Genomic DNA, 15272 nt, shown 5'->3' on the forward strand with positions numbered 1-15272 from the left:
TCTCAAGATCTTATTTATGGATTTAGAAGATCATTGTGTCATGATTTATTTCACCAAGCACTCTTAAGTGTAAGAAATAATAATAGCATATAGTCACATCATATCTCATTCCTTGATTTCTTTCTCCATTGGGTCAACAACATATTCAAACTCACTCCTCTCCTTGACTTTTGTTTACAACACACATGTTAGAAACTCATGTTTTATTATAATACTTTAGGGATTGAAAGCAATGGACCAAGAAACACTTTCAATACAGAATCATGTATGCATACATATCTAAAACCCACACAGGCTTTTCATTTTTATCCAATATCCACCAACTCACATATTTTCTCTCTTTTTCTTGATTCGCGACACCATTCTTGTCTCCTTTGGTTTACAAATCTTGTAACATACAACCTATTTAAATAGATAGGATTATTATAATATGTCATCCATATACTTGTAATCCAATATTACAAGCCTCTAACATGAAGATAAGATCACAACAATCAAACCACCTACACAACCCTCTTTCACTCCCTCTCAAATTCTCGGCTCTCTCTCTCTCTCTGTCTCTCTCTCAACCCGTATAAAAACCTAAACCCACTTCCTCATGCCCTCTCTAAACCGTAGCTCACACAACCGATTAGCCCATCAACTCTTCAATTTTAAACATCTACAAGATACAAGTGGTCTTAGGTGGTGGAACTAGCTCAAGATCTTTACTCATATGTAAACACATCCCAATAAACTAGGTGAGCATTTACCCTCTCAATCCTATTTTTGTAACATATTAAGAACTTATGTTTATGCTAGAATTATCACCCAAAGATTTAGTTACACATTAATTGTAAACGAGTAACATGCGAGTTATTAGTTTAATAAAGTGGTTAATTGGGAAACTAAGTGAAATTGGTGACTTTATAAGTCCAAATAATCTTGTTGGAATGTTTTATGAATGTTGAGATCAAAAACATAGTTTAAAGTGTTATAAATGGAAAAACATGTCTAGACTAGTGCACGTAGAATTTAACACATAAACGTATTTTTAAAGTCAAAACGTGGTTTATAGTTTTGAATGAATGAAAATGCATTTTATAACTTTTTATGTTAAAGTACATTTATATATTTTTAATATATAGATATATCGTTGAAAAGGACAACGTATAAATATTATTAACGATATAGTAAAGAATATACAAACTTAATGAAATACACATGGAAAGGAGAAAACTATACTTTTAGTCAAAACAGTGATTTGTAAATAAATACATGTTTTGGAAATATATGTATGTTAGACGTAAAAATAACAATTTTGATGAGATAAACGGCCGAAACACTATATAAAGGTGGTTTGAATAGTTATGATCGAAAAATATAGTTACAATATATTTTACTAAAATATTTGTCGTGTCTTACTAAAACAATACTTAGAAATATATATATATATATGACTTTAATATATAGTTATTTATTACTCCATCAAACGAATCAGTTGTGTCTAAATGAAACGGACACCAAAATTATATTCTTAATATTTATATAATTATATAAATATGTGCTTTAAAAAAAAAATTTACAAAAACTTATCACCTACGGATCGTCCAAATACTATCATTTGAAAAGTTACTTACAAAATAAGCGAAACGTTCGGTTGGTGAAAGCAACCGACACAAACTTAACAAGCGAAACGCTCGGTTGGTGAAAGCAACCGGCACAAACAAATTAACCAAACTACTAGTTGGGTGAAAGTGACTAGTATAAACCGACTTGTGAGTCGATAATGGAAACTAAATGACCTTAAGCGTTTAGAACGTGTGAAGGCAGCGGACCTCGGGTCTAAACTGAAATTTCTAGCAAACCAAATAGCGAACTCATTAGGTGAGTTTCACTACCCCTTTTACTGTTTTACTGCTTTATTAATCCGGGGGGGGGGGGGGGGGGGGACATACGCAGCTACTTTATATACGATAATTAGAAACAAAACACACAATCCTTATGCGAATATGAGTTGAACTATATAGTTCTATAAGTCCCTAGCTTGCATACTATAACCATTAGCTAACGGAGTTAGCCACAGGAATATACGAATAGTACTATTGACGTTGACATTTCCCCCTACTGTTAGGTTAGTCGCGCTAACCTCTGATATTGCATCGAAACAGGGTGCGTATATTCCATCTGTGAGATTTGAAAATGGCAAAAGGATATAAGTCGTGGTTTGGTTATAGGCTCAGGGTTCGTCATATTAATTCGTAGATTTATCAAGTCTACGGAGGATCATCGTATTTGTTTCAATAAGTTATCGTATGCTTGTTTGCGAACTGATTCAACGATTTATGAAAATATGATTTCATAACAAGTCTTAAAACTTGTGAACTCACCAACCATTGTGTTGACTTTTTTTTAAACGTATGTTTTTCAGGGAATTAACAATGCACGTAAGGAATCATGAAGATGGGACCTCATTATATAATTAGGATACCATTTTGATGTTTAACTTCTTTTGCTTAAAAACAAGTTATGGTTTGTAAACACTTTTTAAACTATTGGTATCCTAATACATTTATGTTGGCGATAATCATATGCTTACGGTATATATGACGTCACGCACCCGTGCTTCCGCTTTGGCAGGGTGTGACACTGCCCCTACTTCAGTGGTACGAACAAATGGAGAGCAAATTCATCCACATTGAATGTCCCGATGATAAGCGAACCCGTTTTGCTACAAGTGTCTTTGAAAAGGGGGCACTTGCCTGGTGGGTGAAGGAAAAGAAAACCCGTGGTGCCGAAGCTGCTATGGCTATGCCATGGGATGAATTGAAAGAACTGATGACCAAGCAGTTCTTGCTTCCAAGTGAGCTTATGAATTTAGAAGCTGAGTTTTGGAACCTCAAACAAGAGAGTGGTGAGCACGCAGCTTAGACTTCTCGTTTCAATGAACTCAGTGTGCTGGTACCTCACCTTGTTAGCCCAACTACGCGTGCCATCGATAAGTACATTCCGGGACTACCTAGACAAATTCAAGATAGTTTTCCCAAAGAACTTGGTGACGCAAACAACCTTGATGCAACCTTAACGGATAATCATGTTACAGCCGGGACTTTGACATCGAAGAAATCGAAGCAACCTGCTGATAAACCCTCTACCGAACCGAAAGAGTCAAAACCCGAGCCATCCAAGCCTTCTCATTCCTCAAGCCACAGGAAGCGCAAGAATTATGCGCTAACCCAACAAACTACAACCCAACCCAACTTTGCCCCACCACTCAAGAAACCCTATAACGGACCTCACCCATTATGTAACAGTTGCCAACGACATCATTCAGCTAGTATGCCGCGCCGTCAATGCAGGCGTTGCAACCGTTTTGGACACCTTAGTGCCACTTTTCGGGAGGTCACAATTGCATCAATTGCTCCTCCAAGGTTCGCTCAACCCAACCCGCGTCCTGCACCATACGCTCAACCCATAAATCAGGTGCGAGCTTGCTATAATTGTGGTGACCCTAACCACTTTCACTACGCGTGTCTACGACTTGCACATGCGAATGCACTACAGCTTGCTCCAGCTCCGTTGTACCAGGTTCAGACGTACCAAACCCAGCAAGCTTATCAGCCACAGGTTCCACCATTGTAGGCTAACCAAGCTCAAGTTCAGCCGCATCGCGCCATTTTAGCTCCTGCTCCACAAATCGTGGATATGAGCTATTATGATTAACGCCAATCAAGCTAAACAAAACGGTGATGTGGTGAACGGTACGTTTCTCGTGAATGACCACTTTGCAACCATTTTATTTGATACCGGTTCCGATATGAGCTATGTGTCTTTTGAATTTGAACCCTTACTTGCTAAACCCCGATCTAAGCTTAAGAACTCATATTCTGTTGAGGTAGCTAATGGTAAATCTGTAACAATTGACTCGGTTATTAGAAATTGCAAGTTAAATCTAAATGGCCACAAGTTCTCAATCGATATCATTCCTATGAAATTGGGAAGTTTTGACAACATAGTAGGCATGGACTGGCTATCTGTTCAGCATGCTGAAATTGTTTGCTTCGAGAAGTTCATTCGTATTTCGCTTGCCGATGGTCAAATCCTTCGTGTCTCTGGTGAAAAGCCTTCTTCCTCGAGCCTAAATTTTATCACTTGTTTTCAAGCCCAAACGTACTTATGCAAGAAGTATGTTGCATTCGTAGCCCATGTGGTGGAGAAGAAGGAACGAAAAATTGAGGACATTCCTGTTGTTCGCGAGTATCCTAAGGTGTTTACCAATGATGTTTATGGTCTTCCTCCTATTCGTGATGTGGAATTTCGAATCGATCTCGTGCCTGGTGCAACCCCGATTGCAAGGGCTCCTTATCGTCTTGCACCCTCCGAGATGCAAGAATTGTCTAATCAGCTCCAAGAAATTTTGGATAAAGGGTTCATTCGCCCTAGTTCATCTCTTTGGTGCGCACCCGTGCTTTTCGTCAAGAAGAAAGACGGATCCTTCTGTATGTGCCTTGATTACCGTGAGCTCAACAAACTCACAATCAAGAATCGGTTTCCTTTGCCTCGTATTGACGATCTTTTTGATCAACTCCAAGGAGCTTCATGCTTCTCAAAGATTGATCTTCGTTCGGGTTATCATCAACTACGCGTTCATGAAGATGACATACCCAAAACCGCTTTCTGGACTCGTTATGGACATTACGAATTTATGGTTATGCGTTTTGGGCTAACCAATGCACCCGCGGTGTTTATGTATATCATGAACCGCGTATGCAAACCATAATTAGATAAATTCGTAATTGATTTTATTGACGACATTCTTATTTATTCCAAGTCCAAAGCCGAGCACAAGAAACATCGTCATTCTGTCCTTGATCTCTTAAAAAAGAAACAGCTTTATGCTAAGTTTTAAAGTGCGAGTTTTGGTTGAAAGAGATTCCGTTCTTAGGGCATATAGTAAACGAAAAGGGTATCCACGTTGACCCAGCCAAATTCGGAGCCGTTAAGAATTGGAAAACTCCAACCACTCCTACCGAGGTTCGTTCGTTTCTTGGTCTTGCGGGTTATTATCGTCGCTTCATTCTTAATTTTTCCAAGATCGCTTTGCCCCTAACCTCATAAGGATAAACCTTATGTATGGGGGCCAAAGCAAGATGAAACTTTTCAAACTCTTAAGCGCATGCTTTGCGATGCACCGATCCTTGCACTCCCCAAGGGCAATGATGATTTTGTTGTCTATTGCGATGCTTCTAATCAAGGCCTCGGTTGTGTCCTTATGCAGCGAGGTAAAGTTATCGTTTATGCTTCGCGACAACTTAAGGTTAATGAAAAGAATTATACAACACACAATCTTGAACTCGGTGCCGTTGTATTCACGTTGAAAATTTGGAGACATTACCTCTATGGCACCAAGTGCGTGGTATTCACCGATCACAAGAGTCTTCAACATATTTTCGACCAAAAAGATCTAAACATGCGGCAACGACGATGGGCCGAACTACTTAGCGAATACGACTGTGAAATTCGTTATCATCCTGGTAAAGCAAATGTTGTAGCCGACGCCCTTAGTCAAAAGATCCATGTGAAAAAATTCTGCTTCATTGTGTGACCATTCAAACCGATCTCCAACTTCGTATCCTTGAAGCCCAACATGTCTCTGTCACCGAGGGTAATATGTACGAAGAAATGTCCTGTGGTGCTGAGAATCAACTTGAAACTAAGCGCGATGGTTTGTTATATTACCTCGGTCGTTTGTGGATTCCTAATCGTGACGATCTTCGCACATTCATTATGGACGAAGCTCATAAGTCTCGATATTCCGTTCATCCCGGTGCGGATAAGATGTACTTTGATCTATAGACCACATTTTGGTGGCCCAGTATGAAGAAAGACATCACGTTATATGTGGGAAAATGCCTTACTTGCGCTAAAGTCAAGGCCGAGCATCAAAGACCCTCGGGTTTGCTCGTTCAACCACACATCCCTATTTGGAAATGGGAGGATATCTCTATGGATTTTGTGTTCAAGCTTCCGAATACTCGAAACCGTCACGACGGTATTAGGGTTATAGTTGACCGTTTGACTAAATCTGCTCATTTCATCCCGATCAATGAAAATTTTTCGGTTGATCAACTCGCTCATATATATGTTCAGTGTATCGTTTGTCGTCATGGTATACCTTTGCGTATCATTTCCGATCGCGATAGTCGTTTCACTTCTCACTTCTAGTCATCACTTCAAAAAGCGTTGGGAACTTGATTGGATCTTAGCACCGCCTATCATCCTCAGACTGATGGGCAATCTGAGCGCACGATTCAAACGCTTGAAGACATGCTTAGCTCAAGGATTTCGGTGGAAATTGGGATTCTCATCTTCACTTGATTGAGTTCTCGTACAATAATAGTTTAGTTATCATTCAAGTATCCGTATGGCTCCGTTCCAAGCACTCTATGGTCATAAATGTCGATCACCTATTTGTTGGAGTGAAATTGGTGAAACCCAACTCACCGGTCCGGAACTTGTTCAAGAGACTACTGATCGAATTGCTCAAATTTGACAAAACCTCTTAACCGCTCGTAGCCGTCAAAAGAGTTACGCTGATAACCGACGGCGACCTCTCGAGTTTAATGTTGGTGACCGTGTCCTTCTCAAGGTATCTCCTTGGAAATGTGTTGTTCGTTTTGGCAAGAAAGGCAAATTATCTCCTCGATTTGTTGGGCCTTTCAATATTCTTGCTCGTGTTGGTAGTGTTGCTTACACACTCGAACTTCCTCAAGAGCTTTCTAACGTTCATCCGACATTTCATGTCTCAAATTTGAAGAAATGTCTTGCTGATGGAAATCACCATGTACCACTCGACGAAGTGCATATCGATGAAACAATGCACTTGCAAAGACAAGGAAACTAAACGTAGCGGTATACCTTTGGTAAAGGTTCGTTGGGAATCCAAGCGTGGCGTTGAATTCACTTGGGAAGGGGAAGATCAAATGCGAAAAAAGTATCCTCATCTTTTTGTTATGTATTCTTCTACTTAATTTCGGGACGAAATTCTCAAAAGTAGGGAATGATGTGCATTTGTCAATTTTTAATTCGTATCGGTATTTATATTTGTATTCGTGAAACCGACCCGTTGTGTCGTTTCAATAAATTCGTTTTTTTTGTCGTTTATCATTTAATATTAACTAAAATGATTTATAGTTATTATTCGTTCATTGCCTGTCCGTTTAGTTCAAATAATGAATCTCCGAGCTATACAAGTCTATAAAAAAATCAAAGTTTAAACCTATCGGTTATAAAATGTAAGAAATCTAAAGATATAAAGATATAACAAGTTTTAACTTAGTTAAGTATATTTGTAAAGTTCAAGTGTTAAAGATTAATAAAGTTTAAAATCATTTTATATATATTTAAGAAGTACTTGGGCTGAAAGTGTAACATGGAAATTTAAAATATAATATAATATTAAAAAAACTCCAGCCGACCCCACCCTTTCTCTCTTCTCCCTCATTTTTCCGGCAGATCTGGCCGGCGGCGTCGCACCAAATCCGGTGATCAATAAACTCATCAAAAACACCATCTTTAATCCCATTTTAATGTTATAAACTCGTTGCATCATCATATTAATGAGTAATCAAGCCTCATTACGCGTATTAACACTACAACGTTCGGATTACAACTCCCAAACCGCCGGATTATAAATACAATATCAATAATACGAATTAAACACACCAACAGAACAATTGAGGCTATAAATAGCACCCTAATCGTCTGCTAGAACTACTACAACAATAAAATTACACAAACGAACTACCCATAACCTCAAATCTGTTCATATTGTTCCGATTCCGGCGAAGCACCGTTCGACCCCTTTCCGGCATCATCCAAGGTAGTTTTTGTATGGTTTTGATTCGTTTAGACCCGACTAATGAAACCCCTAACATCAATTTATCAAACAAACAAAAAAATTGAAAATTGGGAATCTAGGGTTTATACTATAGTGTATATGATGAACTTGTTAGTATTATATATAGTTTTTTTTGTGTCTAACCTTATAACACAAACACGCAGCTGGTCCAGTGGGTGTGTGTCTGTGTTGTGTTTATGGAGACCCGGGTTTGAACCCTGGTCACTGCAGATCCAGTGATATTTTTTATTACAAATTATCTTAATAGTTTTGGTAAATCAAATATAAATTTATAAATTATTTAAAATAAAAAAAATTATTTTTAAGTTATATAACAATTACTTTAGATTTTTTTAGCCCTTTTCATTCAAAAGAATCCAACTATTAAAAAAAAACTCAAACCGTTCGTTAAAACTCGTAAAATATTTATATATATAATATTGTGGTAACTTTATAAATTCTCAAACCGACAAACATTCATACTAATAAAACAATACCAGCAACACTAAATTTCCGTAAGTATTATTATAATCAATATTCACCTTATAAGTAATATTATAACTTATTAAAATCCGTTAGACTTAATAATTAAAATGGGTAAAAGTAATTCTTGTGTTTCTTAAAAATCCGTTAGACTTATAAGTAATATTATAACTTATAATCAACCCTTTATATTTCATAAAAATTAGTTAGTAATTCTTGTGTTTCTTATTATTTCTAGCTCGTGAGATTCGATCGTTTGGTTTTATATATATGCTACAGGTACTTACATTAGAGGACTAAATGGCGAAAGGCACCAGAAGTTAGGTAATTTAAAGAATAAACAAGAAGACGTATGTTATTGTTTTTCCTTTATATATGTCTTATTGAACAACTTGTGTGCTTGGGATTTGAATGAATTAATGATATTATCGTCACTCAATAGTGTCACATGTGTTTTGGGCAATCTGTACGTCACACCCGGGCGTATTCCGCTAAAGCCGGGGTGTTACACTCCATCACTCCATTTGGAAAAACTCCTTTCACCAAATACGGGCTTGTCCTCTTTCATTTTAATTTACCTGCAAACAACTTCAAACGAGAGTTAAATAACAACACTTTTTCACCTTTCTTAAACTCTTTACCTCCCTTCAACAGTTGGTCATACGTTGCTTTAAAAATATATTACAATTCATGAATCTGAAAATATCTCTTCATGGCAGCTTCAGTAAGATCAACATTAACCGTCATCAACACCCAAAATTCACGGTGTTCGAACTCAATGGAAAGATGACAAGATTTACCATACCCGAGAACAAACGATGTGGTTCCCAAGGGTGTTTTATACGTTGTCCGGAATGCCCATGACTTGCCATCCAACTTCTCTGACCAATCATTCCGACTTATTCCCACCGTATTCTCCAAAATTATCTTCAACCCTGTATTTTCATTCTCGACTTGACCATTCGTTTGAGGATGGTAAGCGGTAGAGATACAATGAGTAACTATATAACGAGCCAATGCCTTCTCCATGAAGGTGTTGCAAAAGTGAGTACCCCGGTCACTAATAATATCTCTCGGAGTACCGAAACAAGTAAATAACTTCTTGAGAGACTTCACAACAACACGAGCATCATAAGTAGCCAGTGCTTGGGCTGCAAACTCACGAATAGTCGAACTCTTTCTTCTCGGGTTAGCAACTTCTTCTTGATAACTGATATCCCGTCTTCTTGTTGTAACAATCACAACCTTCGCCGGCCCTCCTTGTGGGCACGGAACTGGAACTCGTCCACGTTTACCCGCTCCTTATGACTATTCTTCACCTAACATCCAGAAAACACAAAAACAATACATGCAAACAAACAAATAGAGGAAGTAAACTAAAAACTAAAATAAAATCTTTTTGTAATTTTTAACTTTTTAACTGAAATTTTTTTATGGATATCTAGGTTACGAAATATTTTAAACGGGACTCGTCCGAATGGAGATTGAGTACAATTTACCGGCCATTTGATCAAATCGAGAAAACGGATATTCCAAACTTCAAATCAAAGTTAAGCTAAATAACGACACTACAACAAAGAGTCAATGTACATTACCTTATCCCTGAACATTAATTTTTTACCTTATCCCAAACTTTAATTGTCCCAATTAGGCCTAAGTGCCATACAACCGAACATTGAGTCAAAATTGAATGGAAAACCAAAACGTTTTGCAAAATATGTGATACTTAATATCTCTTTTACAGCTCGTTTCAACTGCTATAAATCAATGTTCAAATTACCCAAGTCAACCCACAACACAAAATATACTAGGTTTTAAACCAAACCAAACCAACCGCAACCTTTCAAAAACCAAAACATACCTCCCGCAACCTGGAAGCTAAAACAAAATCCAATGCATACCAATCCGCAACCATAAACATTTACCAATACCTTCTAACAAAACCCAACAACCAACTATAACAATGACTTAAAAATAACAACTAAACTATGACCCAAAACACAAAAATGATTTACAAAATATACAAGAAATCATGCCTAAATGATGATAATACAAGGAATTATGAAGCAATAATGTGTATAAATATGAGTGATGCTTATGACTTAGTTAATGGAGAATGAGTGAAATTTGGTGGTGGGTTATGATAATGTGGCAATATGATGGTGATTTCGTGGTTTATATAAGTGAAAATTGCGTAAAAATGGTGCATTTGGTGAAAAGTGAAGGTAGGGTTCATGGGTATTGGGTGAAGGAGAAATGGCAGACTGAAAAAATATGAAAATATATGCTTATAATGGTTTAAAAGTAAAAAAACTGATTTGATATATGTTGGCCGCGTAGAGCGGCGTGACCCATCCTCCCATCACCTGGCCGCGTTGTGTGAGGATGGACCAATGACAAAAAAACAAAACAATGAAAAATTATTGTTAGTGACTCAAAGAAGATAAAATAAATTGGAAATAAAATAGGATAAAAAATACAAACTCTATACTTGAGTTTTCACTGAAGAACTCATGCGATGATTCAAATCGATGGATCAAGAGGAGTATCCTCCACCTCGATTTTTTTCTCCGACCCTCCAAGATAGTGCTTTAAATGATGGTCGCTTACCTTCCATGAAGTTACATTGTCCGGATTCTCTAGCTAGCTAAAAACTTGATGTGCTAAAAGTAGTTTAATAATAATTAACTAAATTTACTTGAAAGTAACATTAAGTAATCGTCTAGATTCTCTAAAACTTGACTATACTACTAATCGGAAAGTGAACCGATCCACTTTATTAAAGCTAAGTAAGTCCGGATATCGAACTCATGAGACTTTCTAAATTGTGTAAACTAGCTAATTAGACTCGTGTGACTCAGATGATGATGAAAAACCACCTAGGCTAGAATCCCCTTAGGACAAAATGTTTTTAATCGAGAAAACGTCTTTATTTATTATTATCTCCTGCCATATAGCTAATGAGATTGAGCCTATAAAACGATCTGTCAGGAAAATAACGAATCCATTCGGGTACAACGATGGTGATCCTTTGTCTACTGATGATCAAACTTACATTCTTGATCACCATACAGATAAAACTCGAGTAGTTGGATTCATATATTAAAATTTTGAGTTAAGTGTCATTTTAGTACCTGTAGTTTGTCTAATTATAAAACTTTAGTACCGATTTTGGATTTCTTGCAAATGGCTACTTGACGTTTCTAAAACTTGCAATTTTAGTACTTTTTTCTAACTCTGTCTATTTTATCCATTAACTTAGGGTTACCTTTGTAATTTCATAATTTTCTTTTTTTTTTCTTTTTCCTTTTCTCTTTTCATTCCATGTCTTCTACACCATCTTCTTCCCCCTTTTCTCTTTTAAAACCCATTTTCCCAAATCCAAGCAAACCCTAAGTCCTCAAAGCATCCAATGAACTTGTTTGCAAGTCACTCAGTATTTTATCCAAATAATCAGACATGGTCATCAAGCTATCCAAATATCTACCAACCCTTACCCTAACTGTTTCAGAAGCCTCCAAAAATCCTCAACTCCTTACGCATAAATCTCACTCCATTTCATGGTTACTGATTGCTTATCACCATTAGCAGCAACAAAAACCCTAAATTATTACCTAATTTGTTCTTGAGGTTGCAGATTAAGAGTACACCTAAGATGTTATTGGTGGCTGCAGATCTGGTAGTTGGTTAGCAGCGGTGGTCCATTGGTGGCTATGGTAGTGGTGGACGAATTGCAAGAGAAAAAGGGGAGGGAGGGTTCCGGTGGTGGGCGGCTTTATATTTGACCATAGATGTGGTAGTGGGGGTTCCAGAATTAGATTTTCTAAAGGAGGTGGTTGTGGATTTAAATGGAGATTTGGTGGTATCTCGCCGGAAATGGTGACCGGAGCAAAAGAGAAGAGATAGAGAGGGGGTGGTGGTTGGTAGCAGGTAAAAAGAGAGAGAGAAAGAGAGAGAGAGAGAGAGAAAGGTGAGAGAAAAAGATGTGAGAAGGAGGAAGATGGAGTAGAACACGGGAAGAGAAAAAGTAAAAAAAGAAAGAAAATATAAAATTAGTAAAAAAAGAAAGAAAATATAAAATTACAAATATACCCCTGACTTAACGGACAAAATAAATGTACTAAAGTTGCAAGTTTTAGAAACGTCACTTAGCCATTTGCAAGTAATTCAAAATCGGTACTAAAGTTGCGTAATTAGACAAACCACGGGTACTAAAATGGCGCTTACCTCAAAAATTTTATATGCTTGTTTCTGTATCCTAAAAATAGGTACCTTGCAAATTTTGAAGAATAGAAGATTGATTGTAGTTTTTCAAGATCAAGACTAAGCAATATCCAAGGGGGAGTTTGTTAGTGCTAAATTTCTGTGTGTTTAGTCTTGATCTGTATTACAAACAGTCGAAATGTGATTGGTAATGTTAGAAGCGCATAAGTATGTAGCGGATATGTACTTATATGACGCATAACATATGTGTCGGATAAGACATATGTGTTGCATATATTTTCTCATGTCTATAAAGTGGTCTAGGACTTCTGCTCTAGATTGAAGTTCATTCCATGGTACTAAAGCTATATTCTTGTCAGATATTGATTATACTTGAACTGGTTGAGTAATATAAGCGGATTTGTTTCGGTCAAAAATCGTTTAAGGATCAAGTTACCAAATTTGTAAGGTGAGGTCTAGTTCTATGATGATAATAACGATTATGTAATGATTGCAAACACAAACAAAATGATTTGTTACGAGGAAAAGCACTTGATCTTGTTCGGATCTCAGGCACAAAAACCCTGGGTGATGACAAATCGTCTATCACCACTTTATTAATCAAAAAATAAGGTTACAAGGTGTGGAGAATATGATCAGTAATACATTGAAATCTACGTGTGTGTGAGCTTCTAGAGAGAACTATCAGTATAGCTAAAGTGTGCGAGGTCATGAATGAATTGCCTAACTGATCATAATCTTAGTTATAAACAAAAATAACAAGTAACAAAGTATCCTAAAAATGTGCCACTCTTCTCACTAGCCATTCCCATCTCTTTGACCACGTGCGGGAGTAGTCCAGTAGCGATTAAATAGTGTGACCAAGTCGTCCAGCCGTTAGAGCTATCAATCACAACACCATTCAAGTACAATCATTAGTAAATAAATAATACCGAGGATCCCTAATCCTTCACAACCTAGAACATATCCCAAGGATAATTTATCCATTAGTAACTTAAGAATATAGGTGCCTCAACATAAATTCTTTGCCCTAACAATTGCCCCTAAAATGGCGGGTGTTTATGCAATACAACTGTCATTTTGAATATTGAATCCCTGCAAAAGATAGAACGATTAGACTGGTGTCAGACATCATTATTATCATTAACCCTTCTTATCAGTTCAAGCCGCCAATATATGCGACTATCTCAATCCTTTTATAACCGTATAATCAAGCAGCCAAACATGTATCCTTCTTCCTTCATCTTTCCTCTTCTTTGAATAATATTCTAAAAAATGACTACCACCTCTTCTTCTCCTTCCGACCACTCTGACCATTCCGATCACTCTGACCATTCCGAGTTATCGGAGATCCAATCACAGAACCTTATCACCTAACGATCCATGGAGATCTGCAAGTTTACAGATCCTGAGATTTATGAACTCCGACCACTGTTCCCGCCAGAAACTATTTTCCGGCCATTCTACTCTTTAATCCGGTGCGATACCGATTCAAACACTTGGATCTGCTTCCCTACATGTCCTTTCCTTATTAGCTACATGTATCCATTCCCCTCTTTTAACCAAAGTTTATTCGATGCCACAAGAATGTCTTATATTCAAGCCATGCCGATGATTTGGAGGGTTTTGCGTACCATCGAGAGGTTAATATAGGAGGAAAGCATAGAGTTCAGTGTTCAAGAGTTATCATACCTTTACAGCCTAACCACCCATGGGTCAAACCGATTTGTCTTGAAATCCAAATCTAGGCAACCCATTCCAATTTCCAAACTAACCCTGAATGGTTCCCTCTGAGGAATCAGTTCTTTTTTGTGAATCGAAGCTCCATTCCTGGTAGGGTTGATTTACCTTTAACATGGGTTAAAAAGGGTAGGATCCTAGATCCTTGGAAAGGAAATGGTTTAGGATAATTGATCCTTCTTTTAACTGTTTTTCCTTGTTTATTCTTCTTTGTAGTGGATAAATTTGCTTCCTTTTCTAATTTACCTGGAACAAGAAAGGAAGCAAAAAGATTTCTTGCCCTGGATCCTGAAGTTCGGACTTTCCAGGCCAAATTTGTTGAGGCTTTTTGTGAAATCTCTTCGGATTCTAACAGCAACATGCCAAGTAAGACTTAAACTTGTATAATAAATAAAATAAAGTAGAAGACTTATTTGTTTCTTGTGTTTTACAGGTGCTCAGAAATCTCACAAGTCGGTCATCAAATTCTCTTTGGAGGATATTGATAGTCTGATTACTCCTCAAACCATCAAGAAGGAAGCTTTAAAGGCAGCCACCTCTTCCGAACCAAGAACTGCAACCACCAGGGACAAATTTGACAGCTTCTAAGTGGAAAAGATCTTTAGAGCCTGAGAATCATTTTGACATGATTATTGATGTAAGTATCCTTTATCCTGATATCCCTTTTTTTATGAATCAAGTATCCTTCCAACTTTTCACAATTGTTTGGTATAGGCTTTGAACCCTTCCAGAGATCACTATGAAAAGATCGTTGGACAACTAGGGGAGAGCTTAACTGGAATGGGGATTGTAGAAGTAGTGAAGGACAAGGCTCTAGCCAAGCTCACCATAGATAAGAAGCGGTTAGAGGATCTGCTATCCACCACAAAAGCCCAGCATCAACATGAGGTGAAGCAAACTACCAAGGAAGCCAAAATATGGGCAGTAGGTTTAGTGTTGCCAGCCC

The 15272-nt window shown here is 37.4% G+C and overlaps 1 long non-coding RNA gene across 1 annotated transcript; it reads right to left on the reverse strand.

The window, feature by feature from the left end:
* Positions 1 to 340: 340 nt before the first annotated feature.
* On the reverse strand, positions 341 to 1250 carry LOC143596849 (uncharacterized). Its single transcript, XR_013146794.1, has 2 exons — positions 614 to 1250; positions 341 to 564 (listed from the first exon to the last, which is right to left on the reverse strand). It is a non-coding gene; the product is annotated as an uncharacterized LOC143596849 (long non-coding RNA).
* Between the last annotated feature and the right edge of the window lie 14022 nt (positions 1251 to 15272).

Source organism: Bidens hawaiensis, unplaced genomic scaffold (genome assembly GCF_021521415.1).
Source record: "Bidens hawaiensis isolate Kalapana, Puna unplaced genomic scaffold, B.hawaiensis_p1.1 tig00047125_1, whole genome shotgun sequence".
NCBI lineage: Eukaryota > Viridiplantae > Streptophyta > Magnoliopsida > Asterales > Asteraceae > Bidens > Bidens hawaiensis.